The sequence below is a fragment of the Trachurus japonicus genome, chromosome 14 (genome assembly GCF_045865225.1).
Source record: "Trachurus japonicus isolate A0001 chromosome 14, Traja_1.0".
NCBI classification, from domain to species: Eukaryota; Metazoa; Chordata; class Actinopteri; order Carangiformes; family Carangidae; genus Trachurus; species Trachurus japonicus.
This window is the reverse complement of record NC_140920.1, coordinates 2,497,574-2,508,049: the sequence shown is the minus strand read 5'-3', so window position 1 is coordinate 2,508,049 and position 10,476 is coordinate 2,497,574.

The window sequence follows — 10,476 nt, the reverse complement described above, 5'->3', positions numbered from 1 at the left end:
AAAAATGCTACTATCCCTTTAAATGTCTTCTTATTTTTGTACCTTTTGTGTTTGCACCTGACACCACCTTTAGGCTACTGCTCTTGGCAATAAAATCTTTTCTGATTCTGATTCTGATTAACACAACTGGGGCAAAGCTAAAAACACACGTGAATCCATGGATCTATTGTAAGAACAGTAAGTTAAGGACATAAGTTAATATAATTCATCCATGCCTGCACAGTTTTCCATTCATTCTGTAAAACTACTACAGGTGTAATATAGTTTTTGGCCACCGCGCTCCGGTGGCGCTGTTGTCAACCACTCAGTCTACATTGTTTCCTGTGAGCTGTCAGTCAATCCCGTTAATATAATACATCCATGGTCAATCCAAACTATTCCCATGGATCTATCAAAGACGGTTATGGTCACTCCACTCGGACTTCTGTTGGAGACAAAGTTCACAGACACTGCAACACAACTCGAGCTCATTTATCAAAGGTAAGACTTTTTATTTTGGTTTGTTTTTGTTTTTTTAATTTGACGCTACGAGATGAGTTATTTTTTGATAAGAAAGGTGTATAATATTTGACCACACACACGATAAGTTAGCTGCCATAGCAAGAGACGTCGCTGAATTACTTTTATCTTTCTACGTGTTATTTTAATGAGGGTCTCTGTGTTTTATCTTTTAAAGTTTTATCTTTTACTTGCTTTGTGTTATTGTTCGAAATAAAATAAAACAGGACTAAAATACTTTTTACAGATATGATTCATCCTCAACTGTTAGTTAACGTCCAAAAGCAGCAACAGTTAACCGCATCCTAGCAACCACCCAGAGGTACCATGGCAACCAGTTCATTTAGCAGGGTTGCAGCTATGACGTGGTGACAAACGGCTTTTAGGCTACATGATCAGCAAACTAACAGGAGACTTTAGTTTTTAGCTTTTAACTTCAGCAACCAGTGAGTCAAACAAATGAAACACTGACGGAATATTATTATTAATTTTGTATTATTAATTGTATTACTCTATACTGAGCTGACATTATGATTCAGTCATTAAACTCGTTTGATGATTTGACTCATTTTCCTGAATTAACCACAGTAGTTTGGTCTTAAATGAAACGACTCAGTTGACTTTTTTGTGAAAAATAAATTACTCACATTGGTAGCTACTATGACAAAATGTAAAAACAAAATAGGCTACCTTTGCTTTCTTTCTTTCTTTCTTTCTTTCTTTCTTTCTTTCTTTCTTTCTTTTTTACAAGTGAATACACATTTTTTACAACAAATACAGTAGGAAAGATTGAGTAGGCTACTGTACAGTAGGCTAACAGTTATCAATACAATTCAAAACAATTATAATACCTTTCTTTTACTGTTAACGAAACAAAAATTATTACTGGGGAATGTAAAAAAAAAAAAAAAGGAATATTTTTGTTTACTGGAAGGCAGGGGTTAATTTGTGTCCTCTTAGTTTTGGATGGCCTGTGGTCCCCCCCCCCCCCCGGACATGGTCGTGATGTGGGGTGTTTTGGACAACAAATATGGTAAGCATACTGTCTATTAATAGGTCACTGTGCCTATCTTTAAATAACAATAATAATGGAAGATTTGTATGATTTATTGTGCAGTAACTTTTATTTTTTTTATGTTTTACAAGTTAGACCTGTTGAGAAATTAACAAATTAACTGCTGAGTGTATACTTAAAGTCCCACCAGTGCAGAGTATAGCCTAAAGCAATTATAAATTATTTAATTTAATTTAATTCAGTTTATTTGATAGGGACAATGCAGGTTAACATAGTGACACTTCCACTCGTTACAAACAAGTCAATGTGGCCGATGTTCTGCATACAGAGATTATAGCTAATGCTAGTTTCCAACTCCCGTCCCTAGTTAGGCTTTTAGTAGAAAAAAGAAGGTGTGTTATTGTCATAACATTTATACCATGGATATTATTTGAAATTAAGGCTTGTAAGTCCCACAGCATGGTAAGTGGGCATTTGCATGTATTTTTCTGTATGTGTTACGGGACCTGTGCCGGTCTCATCATCCCTGCGCTGTCATATGTACTTTGCATTCTGGCACCTTAATGATTTACAAATTAAGCACTGGTGGGAGGATGTTGGTTATAGATCCGATCTTCTTTGTCAAAGAGTTGACAACCTTATTATAGGGTTAGGTTATATATACCTGAACTCTATTTGTAGTGCTAAAGGTCAGACTAAGGGTTTTAGTTCTGGAATAAATGCCCAAACACAGCTTGTGACTTAGTGAACTTATAAAAAACTCTTTTTTCATTTGTTTCTCCTCTTGGCTAGCTGAAGTCTGACCCCTCTGCTTCTTCTGCAAACTCAACAAACAACAATAAGCCAATAGCGCCCCCTTGAGTATTCGCCTCCATCACCGTCACCGTCGATCTGATAGATGTTCTCCACAGCGGAGCCTCGGTGTTGGAGCTGCAGCGTGGACGGACCGTGGAGCTGCTGAGGCCTGAGACACAGAGTCACAGCTCATTGGTGAGTAAAGAAGAGAGCGATGTCATTTCATCTTTAATGTAAAATTAGGACAGTGTTATGAAACATTAAACAGGAAGCACAAACTTATACTATGAGCTTGAGACCAACTTGAGCCATTATATTAACCCTGAGCAACGACAACATGGTGTGTCAGTGGTTTTTACTTCACATGCGTCATTTTGACTCTTCACCAGTCCATTGTGAATGTCACATCAAACAGAGAGGAAACCTCAGTTTCCTTTCCTCATCTCAGACCTCAGCCCAGGAAGCTTTTTGCTTCCTTCTGCCCGCTCTCAAACACTAGTCTACTTCATTCTGTTGATGATCTGAGATTTTTTGTAATGCTTTTTCTGACATGTGTTCTGACGTGTTACTTTGAATTTTATATTTGTTTGTCTGTTATTCGAGATAAAATACTAAAAAAAAATTGGATGAATGATGAACACTGAGAACCTGCACCATACACACATTGACTGTTGAGAACAATTCAGTTTTTGGGACTGTGTGAGTTTTGTTACAAACCGTTTAAAAACTTTTACTCAGAACAACTGAATTCACTATTTCTCAGAAACCGTGCTACAGAGTGGTTTTGTGGTTTAGGGTTGCTTGACTTCACGAAGCGGTTGAGCTAGAGGATGATGCTAAGTGTGAAGATGATGAAGACAATGACGGTGGCGGTGACGTGAAGCGTGTTGAAGATTTGCAATAGTGACAGATTTGAGATTCCACTTTGCCGACTTTTCGGGATACTGAGCCAATGGGAAACCCAACGATGTTCGATCCCCACATCTTAATCAAAACTGCTTAGAAATCACAGTTTCCATAGCGACCAAGTTAGAAAAAGAAGTTCTAAAAGATATAAAAACTCACATTTTGTTGAGTTGCCTCCTTTTGCACTCTGTGGAGACAGACACATGAAAAAACTCAATCAGTACGACCAGGTTATAGACAGAGCCCGTCTTCAACCTCTAATCTGTTTTGATTATTGATTAGTGATTTCCTTCACCTTAAATCTAACATCCACCCCTCACCTCCACAATAGGCCAACCTGACCTCATCACTACATTACTTCACATGGTCGGTGTCCATTGGTTTCTCAGCAGGAAACCAATGGACTGTCCACTCCAGGTATGGAATGAGTCTCTGCACCAAGTGAAGGAGTGCAAGTATCTTGGGGCTTTGTTCAAGTGAGAGGACACTGGAGCACATATGCACGAGAATCGGTGCAGCGGGAGCAGTATTGCAATCGCTGTACTGCACTGTTGTGATCAAAGAGGGCTGAGCCAAAAGGCAAAGCTCTCGATCTGCCGGTCAGTCTTCGTTCCTACCCTCACCTGTGGTCATGAGCGTTGGGTCGTGACCGAAAGAGCAAGGTCACATACATGCGACCAGGATGAGTTTTCTCAGGAGGGTGGCTGGAGTCTCCTTTAGAGATATGGTGAGAAGATCAGTCACCTGAGAGAGACTCAGAGTAGACATTTGAAAGGAGCCAGCTGAGGTAGTCTGGTGTAGGATTGGGTTCTGGTCCAATTCTTTTACGGAATTGGGTCCAACATGTCAGTTATGGACCCGGTTGTGTGAACGATGGCCGCAATCGGTTCCTGAAGTTCAGCTTTACTTGCGCAAATTTGACCATGGGAGTATTTGTGTTTACTCGCGTTATTCGCATTACTCGCACAAATACACAAGTACAAACAACTCTACAACTGGTATTATCATCGGAGTTGCACACAGCTTGGTGAATTTCACTACCTTCTCCACGACCTACGTCTGGATGACGGTTGCCTCCAGTGCTCACCAGGGCCCAGTTTATGGCCTGTAGGATAAGTCTCTGCATTTGTAAGTATAATTAATGCAAAAATAGCATATAGGGAATCTGTGAGAGGAATCATTACGGAACCGGATTTGATACAATCCTAATGAATCCCAACCCTTATCTGGGGAGGATGCCTCCATATGGAGGTGTTCCTGTTCCTGGCACGTCCAGCTAGGAGGAGGCCACCGGGCAGACCGAGGACTAGGTGGAGAGATTGTATCTCCGACCTGACCTTGGAAAGACTTGAATTCCTCAGTCAGAGCGAGATGATGTAGCCAGGGAAAGTAAAGTCTGGGGCTCGCTGGTGAAACTGCTACCCCACGAACCCGATCCCGGATGGATGGATGGATCTAAATTACAGCAGTTTTCAGCCACCAGATTCATCAACACCATGCTAGTTTTCACACAAAAAATCTGCAACGTACTCACCTTTCGTAAATCACACGTGACACCAGGCATTCACTGAAATTTCCACCAGGATCTACACCAGATCCCACGGCGACCACAATGACGAGCACTATCCATCCGAACAGAACACACATCAAGACCACCAGCACAGAGCCACTCCCCTGCTGACACAAAACACAGAAGTGTCAGTGTGAAGATGACAGTGAAGAAAAAGCCGTGTCTCATGCTTTTGACACAGGAAGTCTCTGATAATGTCTCACCTCGGTCTCCAGGCTGCTGGTTCTGCTGGTGGACGTGAGACGGCTCTCTGGGGAGGAGATGGTTTTAGCATCGTAATGTCACCTAACCCTAAGACTAACGCACAAGAGTAGACCTTTAAAGAAACCAGTCCGAGGTCTGTGTACCTGTGCTCTGTCCAGCTGTCGTCTCAGTGTTTGGAGCTGATGTTGTCATCTGTGGGGCTGAACCAGGTCAAACCAACATCAGATCATCAGAGACTCGTCCTGTCACATGTGTTGTTTCGTACAAATGTGTTCAGGGTTTTCATTGAAACAGAGTAAGACTAAGAAGCCTGATTCACACATAAATATTTTCTAAATCTTCATTCAGACTACACAATTTAACATTTTTTTGTCTTTTAAATGCTCACAGTGGCATAAACTCTTGCTGTGTCTTGGTCGGGAGACTGCCGAGATACAGTGATCAACAAGTCATACAGGTATTGCTGCGGATTTCTCATTCCCCACCTGTTTGATTCAGAGTGTAACCAAGAAGGTCTCTGGTGTAATGGGATGATGAATGAGCGGGCAATATGAAAAAACCTCTTAACCTTCAAGCGGCTGATTTTATATTAGGCTTTTGCCAAGTCGTTTGACTCAGGTTGACACGGGTCGGTGCGCCTTTCCCACTGCCACCAAAAGCCGATTGTTAGCGGGTTTAAACTGGTTTTTGGCCAGTGGGAAAGGGGTATTCATTAACTCATCTGACCTGCTGTTGCTGGTAACATCTGCAACTGGTCTGAACATTAGCACAGTGTTTTCTTAAATTATTTCAGATCATTTGCATTTTTATTTAATTTGCATGTGTTTCAAACCAGGGTTAATAGCGGGACATTGCAACTTTATGTTTTGGATCAAGCAAGTAGCCCTTTGGGACTGTTACCGTCTGAACACAAATGACCCCCCAAAAAATATGCAACAATTGTATCGGTTTAGCCACTGAATCGGAACAAAGCAAACAAACCACAGGTCTGAATACACCCTAAGATTTAGTCAGGCTCAGACTATGTTGGACTAAGTCAGACTTGGACAAAGACACAGACTCATTCAGGCTGCTGCATTAATGTGTGTTATACCTTAGCAGCTTTTTTCATTAAATTCTCAAAAACACTCAAAGGTCAAACACTCACAAAGATTTCTTTCCAGTCGTTAATGTAAACTTTCCTGCACAAACTGATATTTTAACATCTCACCTTCTTCAACAATCAGATCAAAGTGATGTTTGACATCATTGAACCACCCAGGTATCTGCACTCTGCATCCATACTGTCCAGCATCTGTCGTTGTGAGGTTTTGTATCGTCATGGAAACGTCTCCTTCATCCAGTCGTCCCAGTAACTGATACCTGCTGGAGACGTTGTTCACTGTTGTTGTTCCATCACTGCTGATGATCTGGTCGTTGCAGGTCCCAACATTCGGTAAATATGCTCGACCCCAACAAACGAACAGGAGTCCATGTTCCTTACTGTCGTATCCACATGGCAGAGTGATGTCCTCACCTTCTCGACCCACAAACCTGTCGTCACTGTGACCGACTGTGGAGACAAGAAACAGGTAAATAAACCAAACTAGAAAATTTCCTCTGGGAAATGTTGATAGTAGCACGGGGAGCTATAGAGCAGTAGATGTTTGAAGAACTCCAATAATTGCTCTTTTTTCGCCCGTCCCATTCACTTCAATGCAAAATTCTTCTCAGTTTTTTCGCAGTAAATTTGTATTCTGTAGAGAAAAGTAATAGCACACCGATCCTGATCACATCTTGATATATAATTTGTAGGACGAGTAGCAAACCGAAGGACCAGAGGCACTGGTCCCTGCAGCTAGTAGCTCCTTTTGACGGGTGTGGTCATTTTGTTGAATGGCAGCAAAACTTTCCTACACAGGATGTATGCCACTAATCAGGAGATAAAATCAAACAGCATCTTGTGGGTTAGATAAAGATCCACGACAGAGGTATGAAGGACATAATGTTAAATGACTTATATGTAGCCTAAATATTGATATGAATATTCTTATATTGGTAATAACCATAACACACAGAGAACTAACTGTGCCAGAGTGGCTGCAGGTCAAATACACCAAAATCAGTAAGAGTAGGTAAACAAAGTCAGGAAAAGCCACAAGTTTGAACCAGAATTAAAATCAAAGACATGAACAGGAAACAGTGCAATCAGTCAGTAAGACTGACCAGTAAATCAGTAGATAATGATGAAGTACCTGAGAGAAGAGCGAGCAGCAGTACGATCCTCATGACGAGCACTGACAGACTGGCACCACACACACACCACATCTTAACACAGCTGCTGTGACCACAGTGAGTCACCACAAACACACACACACACACACACACACCACATATCTTAAACACAGCTTGCGCACTAATCAACATGCTACACAGTTCTTGAAAGAAGGAACATGGAGCCGCTGTGTTTCATCAGACTGGACATAAAGAACTCACCATCTATATATGATTGTAGGTGATTGAAACTAAATAAAGTGTTTGAGCTTGGTGCATCAAACAACAGCTGTATTCAAATGCAATATAGGCTATATACAGTTGTAAAGATGTTGTGCACTTTTCTGTGATTGAACTGAGCTTTACCTGCCATAGACGCTGTGTTGATGATGACTCCTCCCCGACCTGCAGTCACCTTGCTCGTGTGGTCCATGGCCAGGTAAGTCCCTCTGATCACACCCATCTGCAACAACTCACAGTTTATTATGATGTCACTTCATTCATGTCCAATAAAAACTTGTTGTTTGTGTCACTAACTGTTGACGTCAAAAAAGTAAATGTCAGGTTTTCCTGTTTCGGTTTCCTGCAGACATTTTGGGCTCGTGGTGTTTTAAAGAAGAGACTGCAGACATTAGCTTTGTTGCTTTAAAGGTAGGTGACTCACAGTAATGAAGCTCAAAGCATGCTGGGAGACTACATGGCTTTCCATAAAGTGTAGTACCATGGATTTCCAACAGGTGGTGCTATAACACCACCCATAAAACACAGACACCACTCTGTGAAACAGTCAGGGAGCAGTGAATAATGTGAGATCTTCCTCAGTGAGAGCGCTGCAGCCGAGGAAAAGTAAAGTAAAGTCAATGAAGCAGAATCCCACGTTTATAGTTTTTTTATTTTCAAGCACTGGTTAAATAGTATAGCTTCTTGTATTCACAGTCTGTACAGTATTTCCTACATGTGTCTCAGCTCAACGGTTCATCTCATCCTTCTCAACAACACAACACTTCACACATGGGTCCGAATCTGATCCACAACACTGAGAACAAACACTGTAACACGTCGAACTACAACATACTAACTACAGAGAGCATAGGCTACAATATATTTTATCTTTTAGGTTTGAATCATTATTTCATCATAGAAAAAGATCTCAGCAGTTCGTTGAGTTCAACAAAGATAACAAGAATGAATCAGCAACGCAGCATTTTGCTTCAGGTACATGTATTGTGCATAGGGATTTACAGTTCTTATAAAAAAAAATACATTTGACCAAATTAAGGAAAAAAACAGAATCACAAAATTACGAAGATGTGAGAAAAAACAAAAATCATTTTTACTTCCTCTCTTCTGCATCTGACCTCATGTTTTTATTCCTCACACACTCATTTTCACTCATTTTCACTTCTGTCTGTGAGAAAAAAGAAAAAAAAAACATCAGGGAAAAATGGTCTTTGTAGAGAAAACTGGAGTCTTTGTGTGATCCCTTCACATTAACACCTCTCCTGAGAAGACACCTGCAGAGCTGAACGGGCTGAGAGGAGGAGGAGGAGGAGGAGGAGGAGGAGGAGGAAGAGGAAGAGGGGGGAGAGAGAGGAGAGGACTGAAATAAAGAGATTTTACAGATTTAAAGTTTTAAAGATATTTTACAGTCTGTTTCCTGCCTGTGTTCATTCACTCTTTGTCTCATCTGAGTGTTTATTCATGTCTCTGTGACCCACAACGTCTCAGACAGGACATCGATGGACAGATGATGTGTTTACTGTCCTCTTCTTAGTCTATTACATGTAAACTGGACTCTAATTAAAGTCTAAAGAGACATTAAATAACTGTGAGACGAGTGCAACAGAAGCAGCAGGAAAAGGAAATACTGTATGACGGAGTCTGTGTTTGAGCCGTATCAGGTTTTCACTTTTCTCTTTGCATCAGTGTTTGAGTACGGGAGCAGAGAAGGGACATGATCTATACAAAACTGAACATAATGAAAATGAACTTTAAAATGTGAATCCTGAAGAAACAAAAAACTGATCATTCAAATTTAAACCTCTCTGTATTGTGGTCCAATACAAACCATCATGGCAGAGAGCAGCATACAGTGTAATGTTTGCAGCCTGCTGCCTAATGATGTTTCCCCCTCAGTTGTTTTCATTTTGTCATATCATTTTTATTTTTAAATATGTATATATATTAGGGCTGACCTCCAAAAGTCGACGATTCGACGATTCGATTCGGAGGGGTCTGATTCGACTATGAACCTCGTAGTCGAATCTAACCCCTACCATTCTGACTATATGGGGGTGCCCACGGCTGCTGAGCATAAATTGTTACATAGAATGTCTTTTTTCGTTATAAAAAGACTATTTTGATACAAAATCTGCCTACTTTCTGTTAATAAAGAGTTCAAAATTATGTGTGTGTTTAAACGGTAGTCTTAGCTTCTTACTACGTATTAATAAATCACCCACTGCAGTTGCACAATTAAATGAGCGGAGGTTTTTTTTTTTTTTTTCAAATGAGCGGAGGTGAGCAGTAGGACCGTCAAAGTCACTGCAGAACACTCACGGAGTGGCAAAAAGACGAGAGGCAGAGCCGCCGAAGTTTAAAATCAAGGAAGTCTGACAGTCTAACTTTGTCAACATTTATCATGCATGACCTGACAGAACAGCAAAACATTGTGAGGATACATCTGACTTTGACCGAGTTACATTCAAGAACCTGCTTTCAATCACGGAAAATAAATTAACTCCAGCGGTGATTTTTTTTTTTTTTTTCGATGGATCAGCTGTGTTTACCGTTTCAAGTGTCAATAGTTCTGATGGTTAGACAGATGAATTAGTCCCTAACACATCCTAAAGTTTGACATGTCAGAGTTTTTCAGAAGAGGAACTTGTTTTTTTCCAACTTCCGAGTTGTCATGAACGCACCATCAGTGTCGGGAGTCACAGCTGTAATCTCGTCCCTCTGCAGCCTGTCTGTCTCTCTGCCGGTGCCGCGGTCACACTGTGTGTGTTACAGGATTGATTAACGTAATGTACGGATTGTCGAGTCCTTCTGACCTCCGTTTGTTTTGATACTACATGTTTTACCCGGTTTCTCTGTGTCCACGACCACCGCTATCCTTCACCACGTTGTGGGGATGTTTGATTTTGCCACTCACAGTCCGAGCAAAAGGAGCGTTGTCCAGGGCAACGTAACATAAACGCATACCCTGGCTCACAATGGCTATTAAAAATCATCC